The sequence below is a fragment of the Rhipicephalus microplus genome, chromosome 3 (assembly GCF_043290135.1).
Source record: "Rhipicephalus microplus isolate Deutch F79 chromosome 3, USDA_Rmic, whole genome shotgun sequence".
NCBI classification, from domain to species: Eukaryota; Metazoa; Arthropoda; class Arachnida; order Ixodida; family Ixodidae; genus Rhipicephalus; species Rhipicephalus microplus.
In genome coordinates this window covers 270,210,638-270,229,808 of record NC_134702.1, presented here as the reverse complement: position 1 = coordinate 270,229,808, position 19,171 = coordinate 270,210,638, and the positions used below count along the sequence as shown (strand labels likewise).

Sequence of the window (19,171 nt, the reverse complement as noted above, 5' to 3'; positions counted from 1 at the left end):
ATATGAGAACTTTGTCGCCTGAACACAATTTCCTAGGACGACTCTTCTTGTCGTAGGATGTTCTTTGGTTGGCGCGAGCTTTCTCCAATTGTTCGGGCGCAATCTTGCACGTCTCCTCCAGCCGATTCCGCAAGTCAAAGACATACGTGTATGTTGTCCGTGTTTCTCCGTCGAGTTCCTCGTTCGTCCACAGCTCTCTTAATACTGTCAGCGTTCCTCGGACATGACGACCATAGATAAGCTGAAAGAGAGAGTACCCGAGGCTTGCCTGTGGTACTTCTCGGTACTCAAAAAGCAGTGGGGTGACGTACTTGTCCCATGTTCGTGGTCTCTCTTGGCACATTCTCCTTAACATCATCTTCAGGGTGCCATTGAATTTCTAGACTAGGCCATTCGCCATGGCATGGTATGGCGTCGTCTTGAGAAGCTTCACAGAGAGGAGCCGAATAACCTCTTTCATTAGGTCGGAGGTAAAGCTTGCTCCCTGGTCGGTCACTATTTCTTTGGGCAAACCAATGCGAGAAAACATTTCTATAAGCACTTCGGCAACATGAACGGCATCAATTGCAGGAAGTGCTACAGCATCCAGATACCTAGTTGCGAAATCAACTAAGGTCAGAACGTATCGGTTTCCTCGGTCTGCCATTGGTGAAAAGGGGCCGATCAGATCCACTGCGACTCTTTCGAAAGGTGTGCGGATCAGAGGCATGTTGCCCAATGGAGCGACTCCTATTTTTCCTTTAGGTGTTGTTCGCTGGCATATGTCACATGACTTCACGAAGCGTTTTACGTCTCCGTGTAAATCAGGCCAGTAGAATTCTTGCAAAATACGATCGGTTGCTCTTTTGATTCCCTGATGCCCAGCCATGATGTTTTCTTGGGCAACTTCTAAAATACTTCGTCCAAACGTCTTTCGAACTACCACCTGCTTAAATGTTCTACCTGTCGCAAGGCGATAACGACAGTAGAGTAATCCATTTTCTTCAGTGAAATCATAGCTGTGGCCTTTTCCAGATTTAAATTCTTTGTTCACTTTATTAAAAAGCGATTTTAACTTCGGGTCATTCTGCTGTCCTTCAATGAGTTGCGCTTTTGTAATGTCATTCGACACAACTTCCGGGACCTACAAGGGACGCATCTTGCTTTTTTTGTTGTGGAGCTTTGGATTTAGCCACGCTTGAAGCCTGTGGCGGGTTCCTGGTCACGTTCGTTTCGTTCCACTCTTCCACAGCTGCATCTGCTCGCTCACAGTCCGAATCAGGATCGTATGGTCCTCTGACGCCTTGAAGGTTTCCTAAAACCCCATCGTACAGTGGGTGGTTCATACAAGCCACTTTTATACTGCCTGAAAAGTAAGGCGTTTTCACTTGTACGATGGCTTCGGGGAGGCGACTACTGGAGCCATCAAGCAAAACGACATTGCTTGTTTTGCCCGTCAAGCACTCTTCAGGAATCAACTCTCACCTGACAATTGCTGTATTGCAGCCTGTGTCCCGAAGCACGCGAACCTTTCGTCCTAGCAATCGCCCTTCAACTACTGGCATCCCGTCGCTTAGGAAATGTACAGCGGCTTTCCTGCTCTCGTCGTCGTTCCTTGAGCGGCTAGCTTGCTTTCGTGGGCACTTTGATGTTTTGATCTGACGAGGTCCAGTCGGTTGTGCTTCTGTGAATGCATAGGACGAAATCAGTTTGTTATCTTCGCGGTGACCTCTGCAATTTTCAGCTGTGTGTCCCGGTTTGCCGCACAAGTTGCACTTTACCATTTGTTTAGGTTGGCTGCGACAGTCGGGAGCTGAATGGCCGAATCAATTGCAGAGCATGCACTTCACTTGCGGTTTCCGGGGTGCTTCATTAAGTTTCTCACTGAAACCCTGCCCGGTACCGGGATCTTTTCCAAAGTTTGGCAAATTCTGTGCTTCGAGGAAGCGATCAGTTAGCAAGCTCGTCAAGCGATTTGCCCTCTCGCTCTTTTGAGAAGATAACTAGTTTCAGTTGGCAACAGCGTAGGAATTGCTCGGAGATTATATGATCACGTAGCCCTTCGTACGTTTTCGACACGCTGGCCATGTCGATCCAGTGATCAAAATAGCTCGCAATTCTCACGGCTAACTGCGTTCCAGTTTCGCCGTCCGCAGCTCTTGCCTTGCGAAACTTGTCTTGGTAGCCCTGCGCCGTAAATTGGAACCTCTGCAGCAAGGCTTTCTTCACCTTCTGGTAGTCCAATGAATCGGCGGCAGTCATCCTACCGATCACAGTTAAGGCGTCACCCGTGAGGCACATGCTCACAGCCAGGGCCCATTTATCTTGCGGCCAATCCTGACCGGTTACTACTCTCTCAAATCTCTGCAAGTACGCGTGCAGGTCATCGCGTTTTTCGTCAAAGAGGGGAAGTAGCTTCTGTGAGTTAAGTGGTGATGAAGTGCTGGGTAGAGGCAGAACGTCATGAGCTATGAACGGTACATTCCGAGCTCCTTCCTGAAGCTGTAGCTTTAGCTGGAGGATCTCACGCTGCCTCTCATCAGCTAAGCGCGCTATCTCCACAGCCTCTTTCAGTGCCTCTCGTTCCGCAGCTCTATCATCCCTTTGTTTTGCCTGCTGAGCATCGATCCACCTTCTCAGTTCTGCGCCTGTCAGCCCGAGTTGAATCCCTACAGCGGTAAGCTTTTCTACGTCCATTTTGGAATCGAACTTGTGCTGTTACACGCGCGAAACTGCTTTTTTTCACTGTTACTGAGTGAATCCTGGCAAGCTCGGCAGTTTGTGATGTTATGTTTGGGTTCAGGATTCGCTCCAGAAAGAATGATGCAGCACGCAAGTGGACAAACACACGTAGGACATTTTTACACACACGACAAGACTCAACGAATAGTAAAAGTTACATTTGACATAAGGGGTGCTACGCGAAATAGTCAGACAGTAGCGTACAGTTTTTTTGTCGGAGTCGATGAGGTCGCCGAGTCGAAAACGTCGTGCGTAGACCATCTGTCCGATGCCGTAGCTCGGTTCTTGGTCTGGTCGAGTGAAGTCACGGAGGTCCACTCCGCGGCGGCTGATGCCGGGACGCTGCGCCCAAAGGACCCGCTCCATGGTGGACGCCCTCGGCCTGTGCGTGCTCGTGGGCCGAGCCCTGAGTGTGTCCGTCTGCACACAGCGTCAATACCTTGGCCCGACCTCGTGCACGTTCCCTGGCCCCTATCTCCTCGTAGCGGAACAGGCGGGAGCGCTCTAAGTCGAGGCACCAGGAGGTAGGGTTCCGGGTTCTCCCATGGACCGGACGCCCAGCGAAGGATAGCCCAGCTTTGGAATTCTGACCCTCGCGCACGGCCCACGCACTGGTCACGCTGTCTCGAGGCACGCCGCGCACACGATTGCCGTCCTCTTCGCCACCGCACGGCACATACGCGATTCGCCCCTGCACGGCGCACACATTCAAAAGGATTGACACACAAGTCGCCACTGCACGGCGCACTGTTTCGTTTTTTTGTATATTTTAACCCCGCGCGCCATATATTATGACAAGGACAACAGGCTAGCACAGTAAAAAGGACCACGGCGTGACGACCTGCAATGCTGACACAAGCAGTGCACATTCCGATTACTTGCACAGCACTGCCATCGGCAACACGCATTGCCTGCGTCGTAGATGGCGTCATAATCTCTTGGAAGCGGCGGCGTAACGAAGCGCTCATAATAGACAGGTGCGCACCTGTGTCAATGAGGGCAGTCACTGGAAATGGTCGGCATGTACTTCAAGCAGGCTGTGGTGCGTGGGAAGCGTCAGTAGAGGATTTTCAGCCGTCATTGGTATTGCAGCTTCACCTCTATAAGCTTCAATATCTAGTTTTCCTGCTGTGATTGTCCAGAGAAGTTCGGTGAGGAAAAGTGCTGAGGTGGCAGAGAGCGGGATTGGCAACGTAGCGGTAACGAGTAGTGAGAGCTAAGTGTGACCGGGCAAAGGGGCGTCAGTGGAAGGCTCGTAAGATGACGACGAATAGAAATTGAAGGGTGTGGCTAGTCAACGTCGAGGGGTCATCGGCTGCATCTGCGCAGAGGTAGAGAATGTCAGACGTGGTTGGTTTGACCAATGATTACGGCAATAGCAAGAAACGTGCCAAGGCTGGTGAAAGGAAAATCAAATAGGCCGGTCATCGGCTGTTCGCCATTCTGAAGGGTTGTGGAAGGGCATTGTTTGAGGTAAACGGCGAGCTTGTCCTGAAGAGTAAGACGGGACTTCTGAGCGAGTCAAGGGACATGGTGATGGAAGGCCGAGGTTCGCAAACTCCTGCCTGACCACAGCTTGTATTAACGCCACTGACGACTATCGTTGGTCAGAGGCAAGCGTTGCGAAAACGGGCGAAGAGGAGCCGGACAGGCGACTTCGATTTCTTGATGAACAATGCACGTGACATTGTCATACGTGGAAGACTGGCGGGTGGCTTCACACAATGAGGTTGCGGTCGTGTTGGGCAGCCGGGTGAATCGTTGTGTATTATGGCGGCTCTTGGCTTCTTCGAGCCGCCGGCACTCTTTAATGATGGCGTCGACAGTGGCGATGTTGTTATATACTAGAAGAATAAAGGCGTAGTCTGCTATGCCTTTCAGCACAAGGACCACTTTCTCAGACTCACTAATGTGCTCGTCAATCTGGCGGCATAGGGCGATGACGTTGTGAATGTACGCGACGTACGACTTTGTCGATGTCTGCGCACGAGCCGCCAGTTGATTTCGTGCTGCGATCTGCCGCCCAACGGTGTCGCCAAAAAGGTTATGGATATTCTTTTTAAAGGAGTCCCGGCTCGTGATCTCTGCTTCGTGCGTTTCGAACTACACCTGTGGTGGGCCATCGAAATAAAAAATTACATTGGCAAGCATAAGATTCGGGTCCCATTTATAGCTTGCGCTGACCCGTTCGTAACGGTTTATCCGTTATTCGACGTCAACACCATCGTGACCACAAAATACACCGGGATCACAAGCAGGAGGTAGAACGACGTAAATAGAAGTCACGGAAGGGGTAGGTGGTGAAGGCGATGGTTGTTCAACCTGTGACATGGTTGGACCTAATGGTGGGGCCGTTGCGGAGCTTCGTGATGAAGACAGACCCAGCATGCCCACCACAAAGATGTTACGTAAAAATGACTAAGATGGAGGACAGCACCCACAACCTCCAGACCACATCCTCATTGTCATCCTCTGACCACATATATCACTGGTGCAGGTAATTAGGAAGGCAATCGCCGGGCTTATTCTAAGAACAGACGTGCCACCCCCCTCCCCCCGAAACGCACCACGGAAGCGCGAACAATTTAGAATTGGTCCCCTTTAGTGCCTCAGCGAACACTAGCTGTAGTTGAAAAAACGAGACAGAGTCGAGAGTTAATAACAAAACAAAAATATATTCTCAATTACGGCAGAACAAGCAACACACGTACATGCACACTTGGCAACAGACGTCAGACTCTGCCCAGGCGGCGCTGCGGAAAAAGGCTGCCACCAGTGCCCCCACCCCCGCGTAGGCTATGAGTCGTGGCAGAGAGCCGTCCGCAAGCGAACGTGCATAGACCCTTCTTTTTAGTTGGTATTTAGGTGCTGATTCCTGAAAATCAAGAACCTGAAAAACTTCTTCCTTCAATCCAAGCTAGCTCAATAACTGTAGGAAGCTCATTTTAATGAATTGCGGGCACGATTCAAAAATGTTTCATTTATTTTGGAGTGCTGCAACTGGCAAGTTAAATGCAAGCGAGCATCGCATGACATGCAGTTCGAGGCAAGCACTCCAACGTGTGTTCTAAATTTACACCCTAAATAACGTTCTGGTTGAATGCTGGCTATATCTAGGAAACTATAGACAAAAAATGTCCTGTTTCGTAATTATATCTAGCACTTTAATCGGGACCTGATTAAGGGTGCAGCGCCTAATTGAGTTTAACTTGGGCACACACACGATGCCATTGCGATCAAGTGCATACACGAGCAATCTATGCGAGCAGTGGTACGACGACCGCTTCATCCGGCACGAATGGCCCTGGTGATTTTCGCTTTGCAGTTGCATTCTCCCTCGACGTGTCGCTTCCTTTGCATCAAATTGTTCCATTACGCATGCTCGAATGCTCTGTTTACAGTTTTCTGTTTGTATATTCTGCAAATGAGATCACATGCTTGTCCACTTTCTCAGTGTTCAACGAATGGCAATACCGATGCTTCCGAGATAGCTCCGGTAAGCGCGGAGACCAAGGGCAAAAAAAAACTAATTGTTGTTAGATCATTTTCCGACTTAGCTCTATGGCGCACGTGTTCGCACTTCCTAGTTATAGTCGGGACTTAGAGCCTTCAAAGGCCTATGTGCGTGATGCTGTGTGGTGGTGAGAACTTCAGATTATTGGTGGTCGCGGCATGCGCGATGTTTATTGAGGGCGTTACCTGTCGACTGTTGCACGTCGCGTACCATTGTCAGAGGGCCTGTTGAGCTTCATAAAGTTACCACAGTTCTCCATCAAGTATACTCAAAACAATAACACGAGACGTACATGAGACCTACTTTGTCGCACTTACTGAACCGAATGGCTTTGGAGAACGCGAGTATTATCGCTTATCCAACACGTTGCAATGACCTGTATTTAGCGCTCCCACCATTCTGCTTTGCGAAAGCTGCAGAAATCAGTAAAACTGGAATCATTTACGTTCGTGGCAATTCAGTACGCAACAGCAGCGCATACCGGGGCCTTTTTCGTAGAGCGCGGAACTTTTGCGTCTGTTCTTGTTTTCGCCGTCGTTCAGGCGAGGGAACCGGCAAGAAATTCACGGCGGCTCAAACTGTAAACCAAATTACACCCTTATAGGTGTAATATAGTGTCTAAAACTCACACCCTTACACCCCACAAAATCGGTGTAACATTTAGGGCTACACCTATAAAATGGGTGTATTTCCTGATTTACACCCTAGGGTACAAACATTTTGGGGTGTAAAAGCAAATGTACATACAAATGGCCTTAGAGAGTTAAGGTGCAAAAATGATATACACCCAAGTAATCATGAGGGCGTGAAGGTGTAATCTTGCTATTACACCCTAACACCTTTAAACAACACAAGTAGTGTAGGGGTGTTTTCAACCAAATAGCTTGAAGGGTGTGGGGGTGCTTATACCGAATTACGCCTCAGCACTCATGCGAAAAAATACCATAATTCCAGTGTTACCCCTTCCAGTAGGCCCCCATGGAAGCACTTTAAAGCTTACCCTTTAGCTATACCTTTCAGGTGCAGATGTCCTACTGTAGTGGCTCCTGCCATAGTGTGAAAATTCTGGCCCTAGCACTGCTTTTATGGTGCATGTATAAAGCACGGCATATAAGGCCCTCGCATATAACATGTAATCCTAGATGAATGCGAAGGCATCACTAAAAATGAGCTGTCACAGATAACACAACATTCACAAAGTCATCCTAAAGTGCAAAGTGAAATCAAGCTTCATTTTATTAGACACAGAGTACATACATGCTTCAGAGACAAATTGTAGCTTAATCAAAAACCTTTTTCAAGTGTGCAGAGCAGAATTCCATTTTCTACAAAAGAAGACCGGAAATCAGACGTCAATAGTAAGGCATGGAGCTCTAACGACCAAGGCATGCATATCAAAGTACCACACAAGAGCCTTTATTTGCACTTAAACATGAAGAACTAATTTTACCATGCTTCAATGCAGCACAGAAGTACGCTGCAGTGAAGCATACAAACGGCAGGAAGAGTGCAATGCAGCATGCCTTATTTATTCATTATACTTAAACAATATATCGAAGCACACTGCAATTGCCACAGTTTTGCTTGTGTTGTGACATGCCTTATGCATAATATTCAAGGCAAGTGGTATTTTACAAAATATAATGACAAAACAATTTTAAAATGACATTTTCATTTCACAAAAACCCTTATGTGTTCAGAAATTCAGAATACTGGAGAAACAATAATACAGGAGTGAAAACGATAGGCAAATTTACATTGAATGAACTACAAATTACAATTACTATGAATTAACAGTGACCCTACATACTAATCATGCAGAACAGTTTATGTAAAGGTGTAAAGTATTAAACGCATCACGTAATAGCATGTTGCCCTAAAACAATGCAACATCAAAGACCATAAAATGGGCACAGAAATTGGGGTGAAAAAATAATCACTTACAGCTACCAGAGGTGGAACAGCAAAGATAAGATCTGGAGAAATATTTTGGAGCATCATATCTTCTTTTTCCAGGCAAAAAAATTAAATTTTGAGCAGGTTTCAGAAAAAACAAACGCAACATTTTCTAGCCTGAAATTCTAAATTTACAGTATTGATTTATATATGGAGTTTAACGACACTAAATAAGCATATGGTTGTGAAAATGCCGTAGTGTAGGGCTCCGGAAATTTTGACCACCTGGGGTTTTTTAACATGCACCCAAATCTGAGAACATGGGCCAATCACATTTCTGCATTCATCGGAAATGCAGCCGCCGCAGCTCGGATTCAATCCTGCGACCTGCGGGTCAGCAGCCGAGTACCTTAGCCACTAGACCCCCGCGGCAGGGCTTCAAATTTTACAGTAGTACAACAAATGAGACTGAATCACACAAAAGAAAAAGTACATGTAGAAAATATTTACCATTTGCTAATTCATTCAAAATACACGAAAACGCAGCTATTTCAATAAGCGGTCTCTTGAACTGCCGCAGAGTGCAAACAATGCTAAAACTCACAATAGTATTTGCCGAGCTTGTCAAACTGTTTGACAGGCGACCTAGAAATTCGAGAGATTCGTAAAGAAGTAGTTCAAGCTGGTGGTGAAAAGAAAAAAAAAGTGGCGTAAGATTTTATTCATCGTTTCCTAAGGCCGCAAAAACCTCATAAATTACTCTGCAAGACAGGCAGCACTCATACTAGTACTCGTTATTGTATGGCATCTGCATGCGTGAGTAATAAAGGGCAAAAGTACTTCTTGTCCTGTGACAGCGAGTACTAGTAGCCACTTCCAAATCATAAAGCACTTCTCCGCAGAGCAAGAGTGTACTATGGCAAAAGCGACAAAAAAGTGTTATGCATCTGTGAGAAAGGGGTGCGAAACTTTGTCTAAGCTGCTCTACTTTTGGCTTTTCTTTTGCCGTGAGGTTAGCCTATGGTCAATTAAAAGTTATGATTACTGTTCGCGCATTTTTGTTAGAATAAATGATGATGGCCCCGCCGCAGTGGTCTTGTGGCTAACCTACTCGGCTGCATTTTTGATGGAGGTGAAAGTGCTGTTGGTCTGTTTGCTCAGATTTGGGTGCACAAGAACTCCAGGTGCTCGAAATTTCCGGAGCCCCCCACTAAGGCGTCTCATAATCAAATGGTGGTTTTAGGATGTTAAACTGCACACATCAATCAATTGGATGGTGATGCAAAAAGTTACGGTGATTACTGAATTCTATATTTGTTGATAAATTTAACAATACTGAGTAAATACTTACGCTGGTGGGACATTTTATAACGGTTTTGTGCAAAAATAAGAAATTGTATCCAATTGAACCAATTGGCGCAGCTGTTGTACTGTTGAACAAGCAAATATGAATACGAAAATAGCATGCAATATTATGATACGGACATTAAACATGTGCTGTAAATACTTATGAATGCCTGAATTAAATAGTCGATTTCGCGACAAAACCACTAACCACACAAACGAAAAAAACACATGTATAGGACGGGTGCTCACTAGAAGCAGTTTGTACCATGTATTCATAAGGTTACACACAACCTTAAAAAGGTGGTGAGTCGGCATGAAGTACTGCTGGAGTTCGCCGCCCCTAACTAGCAAAGTTGCGCCAGTGCATCATTAGAAATCACGGTCAGCAGCTCAGAGTCTGTAAAAAGAAGTATGCGTCGCCGTTTACGAAGTGTGATACTCAAGTAGTTTGCAAAATACCCATATCATGCGTAAAGGGACATGTTAGCCAGACGATGGATCGCTGCGTGAATGATCGAGCGAAGGAAAATGCTCTTACGGTGAAGAATAACGACGGTGCCTATTCAAGCGTGCATGTCACTTCATGTGTATTCACGCCAAGATAAATTTCGGAGGCCTTTTTCAAAAGAAACGGGGTATCAATTGCTTTAGCAAAACTTCACTAATCCTCTATGAGTCGGAAGCACAATATCTAGCGATCATATGTCCTACTGCGTGATTAGGTAAGTGACGGCTCGAGTACGTTGCACATTCGTTGATGAAAACTGGGTTTATATCAGCCTGTTTACTCATAGAATAAACGGATGTGTTGTAAAAGTTCTTGTGTAAGGTGTGTGAAGCTGAGTAATATTAGTGCAAAATCAATGGCAGATATGCCTCTAGGAATTTATCCAAAATGCTTTATGTTTGCAATTTATCTATTGCAATACTGCACTTTGTATGAATATCTGAGTAGTGAACACTTACTCCAAACAAGGTATATTTTGAAAGAAGAAACATTTGATACCTCTCAAGCTGCTAAACATCACAAGAAAAAAATCATAAATTACACAAAATTGTGATTTAGGTTCATATAGAGATGCGATTTGCACAATGTGGTAGTCTAACTAAAAGTGCCTTTATACTTAATTGAAAGCAAATAAACAGTTCTTCTCATTAGCGAATCTCATCATTAAATTTATTTGTTTCTAGGAAAATAATAATTTTCGAATTTCGCCATGGCGCCTTTCTTCCGATTTGGTCGGTCTTACGACAGCTGCCGCCTCAAATTTTTCTATTCCCATCACTGGGAAACTTCAAAAATTATTTCCTTCCGTAAAACTGAAAAAGTGATAACATTTCGCTTATGAAAATAACTGTTTGTTTTTCTTTCGATTTAGCCTTGAAGATGATTTTTAATTGGACCCCACGACGGTGCAAATCGCGTCTCAATATAGACAAAAATGATGATTCTACGAAATTTGTGATATTTTTCTCGTAATGTTCAGCAGCTTGAAAGGTCCCAAAACATACATTTGTGTAGTAAGTATTCACTACTCAGATATTCAAACGACGTGCAGTATTGCAATAGAAAACATTAAAACACATTTTGGCTAAGTTCTTGGAGGCGTGGTAGACGAAAAAAGTGCCTAACAGCGCAAAAGACAACCAAAGCTTATTGCAAACCAACTGTAATATATAGGAAACAGAATCTACGCATAACCGCGCAACACAAGCTGAATCGCACATGAATGAGCCACATGGCATACCTTATCATCAACTGGACATATCAGTGGATCCCACAAACTATCTTCACAGCCGTGAAGAAAAATTGAGGTTACGCTAACACAAGAAGCACAAACTTGCTGATTTAGGAAGGCTTCAGTAATCTCGTGCTCACGCCGATTTTTAAATCGCCCCATGATAAAACACTTGCCAAGAATTGGCTGACCACAAGACTTATTACAATGGTCCACCAAGTGAATGGGAAGGCAGCCTTTTAGAGGCTCCAGTTAGCGTGCTTTCTGAACCGATCAATCATGCATTGCCCTGTTTGGTCAATGTAACCAAGCCCACAAGTAAATATTATTTTTTAGAGAGTCGCTGAAACACACTAATTATGACACATGGCGTGTTTGTCAGTGCATGATTCTTTCTTAGGTACTTTGCTTTTGACCTTGTGATATAGCCCAGTGAGCTTGTCTCTTAGAGCTGTTTTGCCAGCGACCTTCTTTGGCCTATGGGAAACTTCATGAACGTAGGGTATAACAGCCTTAATAGAATGAAGCTTGCTCAGTTAGCTGTTGCTTTGTATCTTGTCAGACACTGTTATTGACATTAGGAGGGTCTCGGCAATGGAAGTTAGCAGGGGATTAGGAAAACCTTCTTGTTGAAGGTGGTGAACTTGGAGCAGGAAACTGCATTCTATGTGGTGGTGACAAGAGCGACTTAGAGCTGCCTTTAGAAAGAAATAATTGAGACCAGAATAATTTCGTTTTCTTTTCTCTATGCAGGAACGACAGCTACTTGATACCAGCACGCTGCTACAGCAGCAAAAAGAAAACACCGCCCCCCTATCTTGTTTGTGCCACCATCAGTGGCGATGGTAGTGTGCTCGATGGAAAATGCGAGTGCCCTGCTGGAAAGCATTTTTGCAGTCATGATGCGGCAGTGCTTGACGTACTTCGACTGCTCCAAGGAAAAGATTTTGTGAGGTTTCGGCTCACTTGTCGTGCACTGATCTACCTCAGTACTGGAGACGGCCACGGGGTGACACTGTAAAAGGAAGCAGCCTTCAGAATGTGGACTGAGGAAGAGTATGTAAGGGTGGCCATGATTTGCCATTGCTGAGCCACCTTGGTGTCAGGGCAGTCAAGGAGAGGAACGTAGAAGTCTGGAGCAAGGATCTCGCCCAGTTTGCCCAAGCCCTTTCAGATGCAAACTCGGATAGCGCTCTTGTAACCATATTAGCTGCTGCAGATTGTGCCGCAGTGTGCAGCTGCAGATGTGGTACCGTATTTTGTGGCTCGCCACTAGCTTACCAGCAGTCACTCGTGCCTCATGGCTTCAATGTCCTTCTCTGCAGCTATCTGGCGGAGAAGGTCAACAAGCATGACAAGAGTTCAACATCGTGCGTGCCGAAACTCGTGGAGCCATTCCCTGGAAGCAGCCAGTGGTCAATGCCAGGTGGCATCAGTGGTGGTGAAAGTCACATCTTGGAGGTATGTCACCACTTTTAACTGTGGAAGCAGCACAACAAAAACTGCAGATGCTACCAGAGCGTTTGTGGGCTCTCCTAATGTAATTTTTAATACACTGTTAGTCTTGGTGCACACTTTATTCCCTTGGTAGGTATGCAAGGCACCGACCGCACCTCTTTTTTATAGCACAAAAGGGGGCTTGCCGGTCAAAGTGGGTAATCAGAAAATATTAACGTCAAAAATTCTGTGAAACATTTATAGTGAAAATTTTTCAATCTGCAGCATCTGAGAAGTCCGGCGTATACACTCGAAACATGTTGTAAACAAAGGGGGTAAAAGTGGCTCATGCATGGCAGTCTGCCGCTACATGTGCGCTGCAGCTTAACATGTTCCAGTAATTACCATTGAAGCAAGAAAAATATACTTGAATCTGTCCCCTAATCACATGTTTTGGTCAGCTGTCTGTACGCATAATAGCATAACATATTGCCACGTTCCATTTCTCAAGTTTTGTTATCGCCACAAAACACTACACAATTCTCAGCAAAACGCGCGTGCAGTTTTCTAGAAGCTTCCGGACTTTAGTAGATCATTTCGGTAAGATCATGCCCACTCGGCGAACTGTACAGATTATTCAGGAACCTATGCCACCGCCAGCGATAACACTAGAACATTCGATGGCAAGAGTATAAATGCCGACGCACTTCGCCGCTTGTGAGTAGTTGATCGACGGCCGACGCTCCGTTTGCCGCTATCAGTCCAAGACTGCTACAGTAATCGGACTTTCCGTTTACCGGGCACAGGTTCGCCCAAAGATACAGTTAAATTCCATCGCAAAGTCTCCTGTCTTCGGCCACGTCACGACACCGTGACATCTGGTGGAGGTGCTACTTCGTTCATGTACCGGACGCCCCTGTCAAGCCGTTAACCCAGCCCACGTCGCGGAGAATACACCAACGCCAACCAAGAGCAGCGAACAAGCCGCCGACAGCAAGGTCTCCCACCGGAGTATGGCCTTCTACAAGACAAGGCGCGGAAGACCAAGGCCATGACATCGACTGCAGCGACAAAGACAACCGGAGCATCCCAGCCCGTGATCGTCATTCATCAACCCAGGGAACCACCAACGTTCCATGGGTCATCGTTTGAAGACCCGGAAATCTGGCTAGAAACATACGACCGTGTGGCCGCCCTCAACCACTGGGACAACGAAAAAAAGCTCCGTCGTGTGTACTTCTACCTGGAAGACTCCGCAAGGACCTGGCTAGTGGATTGGGAGTCCATGCTCCGAACGTGGTATGTCTTCTGTGGCGCATTTCTGCAAACGTTTGCGAGCGTCACTCGCAAAGAGAGGGCCGCTGCTCTAATAGAGACCCGGGTTCAGCCACCAAATGAAAAGGTTGGATTTTCAAGGAGGAGATGACCCGCCTATTCCGTCACGCTGACCCAGACATGCCTGAGGAGAAGAAATTCGTTTCTTCATGCGAGGAGTCAAACAGGAGCTCTTCGCGGGACTAATGAGGAATCTACCGAACGCCGTCCAAAAATTTGTATCCGAGGCGACCACCATCGAAGAAACCCTGGACATGCGCACCAGACAGTATAATCGTCGCCTGACTCCAGAATGCGCTGCTGCTCAAGCCAGTGACTCCGAAGACCTGCGTGAAACGATCCGAGCGATCGTGCGGGAAGAGCTTCGCAAACTGTTGCCTTCGGCGCAGCCTCAGGTGGATTCTATCGCCGACATTGTGCGAGAAGAAGTTCGGCAATCGCTTCGAATTCTCCAAACACCGCTGCCCGAGCCAGAAACCATGAGCTACGCTGCTGCAGTGCGCCGCAATGCTCCTCCCCGTCCACGCCAAAAAGCCGCCCCATCGCACTTCCGTCGCCAGACGCCACCGCCGCCACCACCACCACCGACGTCCTACCGTTCCCCAGCGGGCCAGCGCAGTGCACCGAGGAAAACGGACGTTTGGCGTGCACCTGACAACCGCCCGCTCTGCTACCACTGCGGCGAGGCCGGGCACACATACCGCCGTTGCCAGAACCGACAGATGGGACTGCGTCGCTTCGCCGCAGCCAGGAGATCGGCCACGTTACATCGCCGACTACCTGACAGGTACTCAATAGACACCACGAAGTCCTTCCCGTTCGCCGTCGACCAACCGCCGCATGTCACCGCACTCCCGGCAGTACTCTCGCCCAACGCGGGGCCGGTCTTCTAGCTCGTATCCGGGAAACTATGGGCAGCAACCGATGGAGGTGCGGTTGCTATGCGGTGAACTACCGAAGATCCTCCGACGACGACGACGCCGCGACGGAGCTTTCCGAACACAACGCCAACCAGGCAAAGCCCTGACGACAAAAGCTCACTTACCGGAGGTGGCCGGACGACGCAACATGGAAGCAGCGGAACAAGCCAACGCATCCGTGACCCGATACCACGCCCTAACTCTAATGTAAGACGGCGAACTAGTGACCTCGACGTTCTTATCGACGGCCACAGTGTGACCGCTCTCGTCGATACTGGAGCCGACTATTCCATCATCAGTGGGTCGTTCGCCGCGAAGTTAAAGAAAGTTATGATCGCTTGGGAAGGCCCTGAAATCCGCACAGCCGGAGGTAATCTCGTAACGCCTTCAGGAATCAGCACAGCGAGAGTCACCATTAACGGCCGTATTTATCCTACAGACTTCGTAGTCCTACAGCGTTGCTCATCGAGAGATGTCATCATTGGTATGGACTTATTATGCCTCCATGGGGCTGTCATCAACCTAAGAACAAAGTCGATAACGTTATCCACGGAAGAAGCACTACCGCCACGCACGCCGTCAAGAAACCATGCCTTGAATGTGCTGGAAGAACAAGTCACCATTCCGCCTCGCTCCAGCGTCATTATTTCAGTCGGCGCTCCTAAATCACCTGACCTGGAAGGCATCGTTGAAGGCAGTCAGCATCTGTTGGTCACCTGAAATATTTGCGTCGCAAGAGGAATTGCAGAGGAGTGGGGAGGCAAAGCAACGGTTATGCTCACCAATTTCAGCAATGAGTACATACATGTGAACAAAGGAACAACGGTCGCATACATCGAAGAAATTGTGGACGCCACCAGTGCTTTCGCCCTCGCCGATTCTGCGGAACCTGCTCAGAAGAATCAAGCCCCTCCCACAGCTTTCGACGTCAATCCCAGACTTCCGAACCATAAGCAAGAACAGCTCAAGTCCCTGCTCCTGCAACACGAAGATTGCTTTTCATTGTCACCAAAAATTCGGCAGAACCCAATCACGAAACATCGCATCATAACCGAAGAAAATGCCAGACCACTCCGTCAGAGTCCGTACAGGGTTTCGGCGCGAGAACTTGAGGCCATGAAGAGGCAAGTTGATGAAATGCTGCGGGATGACATCATCCAGCCGTCAAAGAGTCCATGGGCGTCCCCCGTGGTGTTAGTGAAGAAAAAGGATGGGACTCTACGTTTCTGCGTCGATTATCGCCACCTGAACAAAATCACAACAAAGCACGAGTATCCTCTCCCATGAATAGATGACGCACTTGATTGGCTCCATAACGCCAAGTACTTTTCGTCAATGGACTTCAAGACTGGCTATTGGGAAATCGAAGTCGACGAAAAAGACTGAGAGAAGACGGCGATCACAACGGACGGCCTCTTCGAGTTTAAGGTGGTGCCCTTCAGCCTTTGCTCAGCGCCTGCAACTTTTCAACGCGTTATGGACACAGTACTGGCAGGACTGACGTGAAAGACTTACCTTGTGTACTTGGACGACGTCGTCGTGTTTTTCTGGAGTTTCGACGAGCATCTTCGGCGCCTTGAAGCTGTACTTCAAGCCATCAAGATGTCCGGACTCACGCTGAAGCCAGAGAAGTGCAGATTTGCGTACGAAGAGCTCTTGTTTATGGGGCCCGTGATTACCAATTCCGGAGTCCGTCCCAATCCACGGAAAACAGCCGCCATCGCCGACTTCCCGCCGCCCACGGACAAGAAGGCGGTGCACTGATTTCTGGGCCTGTGTGCCTATTATAGGTGGTTCGTGAAAAAACTTCACCCGCATCGCCGATTCACTCACTAACCTTACCAAGGCCGATGTGGAGTTCTAGTGCGAAACGCCGAAAGAACATGCTTTCCAGGAGCTTAAACATCGCCTCCAGACGCCTCCGTTTCTTGCTCAATTCGACGAATTTGCCGAGACAGAAATACACGCTGACGCAAGCAGCGTAGGTCTTGGCGCCGTTCTTGTGCAGAGGGCTGATGGACTTGAAAGGGTTATTAGTTACGCCAGCCGATCACTATCCAAAGCAGAAGCCAATTATTCCACAACAGAAAAGGAGTGTCTCACCATCATATGGGCTACGTCGAAATTTCGCCCCTACCTCTACGGCAGGCCCTTCAAAGTTGTGAGCGACCACCACGCCTTGTGTTGGCTAGCCACCTTGAAGGACCTCTCAGGTCGCCTCGCATAATGGGGCCTGAGACTTCAAGAATATGACATTACCGTCGTTTACAAGTCCGGCAAGAAACACTCCGACGCCGACTGTCTCTCTCGTGCGCCTGTCGACCAACCACCACCCGACGACCCGAATGAGTGCTCCTTGGGAACGATAACTACCGACGACTTCGCTGAACGACAGCGGGCCGACCCGGAACTTAAGGCCCTAATAGAATACCTCGAAGGCAGGACCGCCGAAGTTCTGAAGGTATTCAAGCGTGCACTTGCGTCGTTCTTCCTGTGAAACGGTCTTCTCCAAAACAAAAACTTTTCACCGTTTCGAGCCAAGTACCTCCTTGTGGTACCTTCAGCTCTGCGACCAGAACTACTGCAGGCCCTGCACAACGATCCAACAGCAGGGCACCTCGGTGTTTCTCGCACGCTCGCGAGGATACAAGAAAGGTACTATTGGCCACGTCTTACCACCAACGTCACTCGTTATGTGAGGACATGCCGGGACTGACAACGACGCAAGACACCAGCGACAAGGCCGGCGGGACTTCTGCAGCCAATTGAACCACCTCACCTACCCTTCCAGCAGATTGGTATGGACCTACTGGGGCCGTTCCCGATGTCGGCTTTCGGAAACAAATGGATCGTGGTAGCTACGGACTACCTCACCCACTACGCCGAGACAAAAGCCCTGTCAAAAGGCAGTGCATTCGAGGTAGCCAAGTTCTTCGTCAAAAATATCGTCCTACGTCACGGCACCCCGGAGGTCCTTATCACCGACAGAGGAACTGCATTTACTGCCGACTTTACTCAAGCGATCTTGGCATACAGCCAGACAAACCACCGCCGGACGACAGCGTACCACCCACAGACCAACGGCCTCACCGAGCGGCTTAACAAGACAATCGCCGACATGCTGGCATTGTACGTCGATGTCGAACACAAGACGTGGGACGCCATTCTTCCGTACGTGACCTTCGCATACAACACGGCGGTGCAGGAGACGACGTAGATATCTCCATACAAATTGATCTACGGAAGGAGCCCGCCAACGACGCTCGATGCCATGTTATCCAACGTCACCGACGAAGAAAATCCTCGATGTGAGTGAGCACCTTCAACGCGCCGAAGAAGCCCGACAACTCGCGCGTCTCCGCATCAAGAATCAACAGACGAACGACAGCCGTTGTTACAATCTTCGACGACGCTTCGTGGAATACCAGCCAGGTGAACGTGTTTGGGTGTGGACGCCAATACGCCGACGTGGACTAAGTGAAAAGCTTCTGCGACGGTAGTTCGGACAGTGCAGGGTGGTTTGACGTCTCGGCCAACTTGATCACGAGGTTGTCCTCGACGGCATCACGAACTCTCAACGACGCCGATCGCGACCTGAAGTGGTCCATGTCGCGCGCCTCAAGCCGTTTCATGCACGTTAACAAACTGAAACAGTCTTTTGCAATATTATTGTATCGTAATTCATTCATTGTACTTTCTTGCATTATTGTTGTACCTTCGTGTTTAGTTAAATCATCGGGACGATGCTTTTGTTCAGAGGAGGTCAAGGCCACGTTCCATTTCTCAAGTTTTCTTATCGCCCCAAAACACTACCCAATTCTCAGCACAAAACGCGGTGCAGTTTTCGAGAAGCTTCCGGAGTTTAGTAGATCATTCCGATAAGACCATGCCCAGTCTGCGAACTGTACAGATTATTCAGGAACCTATGCCACCACCAGCGATAACGCTAGAAGATTCGATGGCAACATAAATGCCGACGCACTTCGCCGCTTGTGAGTAGTGTATCAATGGCCGACGTTTCGTTCGCCGCTATCAGTCCAAGACTGCTACTGTAATCGGACTTTCCGTTTACCGGGCACAGGTTCGCCCAAATAAATAATTGGGTTCCAACGCAAAGTCTCCTGTCTTCGGCCATGTCACGACCCCGTGATAATATATGAAATTAAAAGAAGTGAAGTGACAGCCTTCGAGTGTTTCTAAATTTTTATGAACGGGGGTGGCTCAATGGACCAGGTGTGTGAAAACATAGCAAATGGTGTGCG

The 19,171-nt window shown here is 47.9% G+C and overlaps 1 pseudogene; it reads left to right on the top strand.

The window, feature by feature from the left end:
* The first annotated feature begins 5,135 nt into the window (after window positions 1–5,135).
* LOC142803204 (uncharacterized) lies at window positions 5,136–12,696 on the top strand (annotated as a pseudogene).
* The last annotated feature ends 6,475 nt before the right edge of the window (window positions 12,697–19,171 follow it).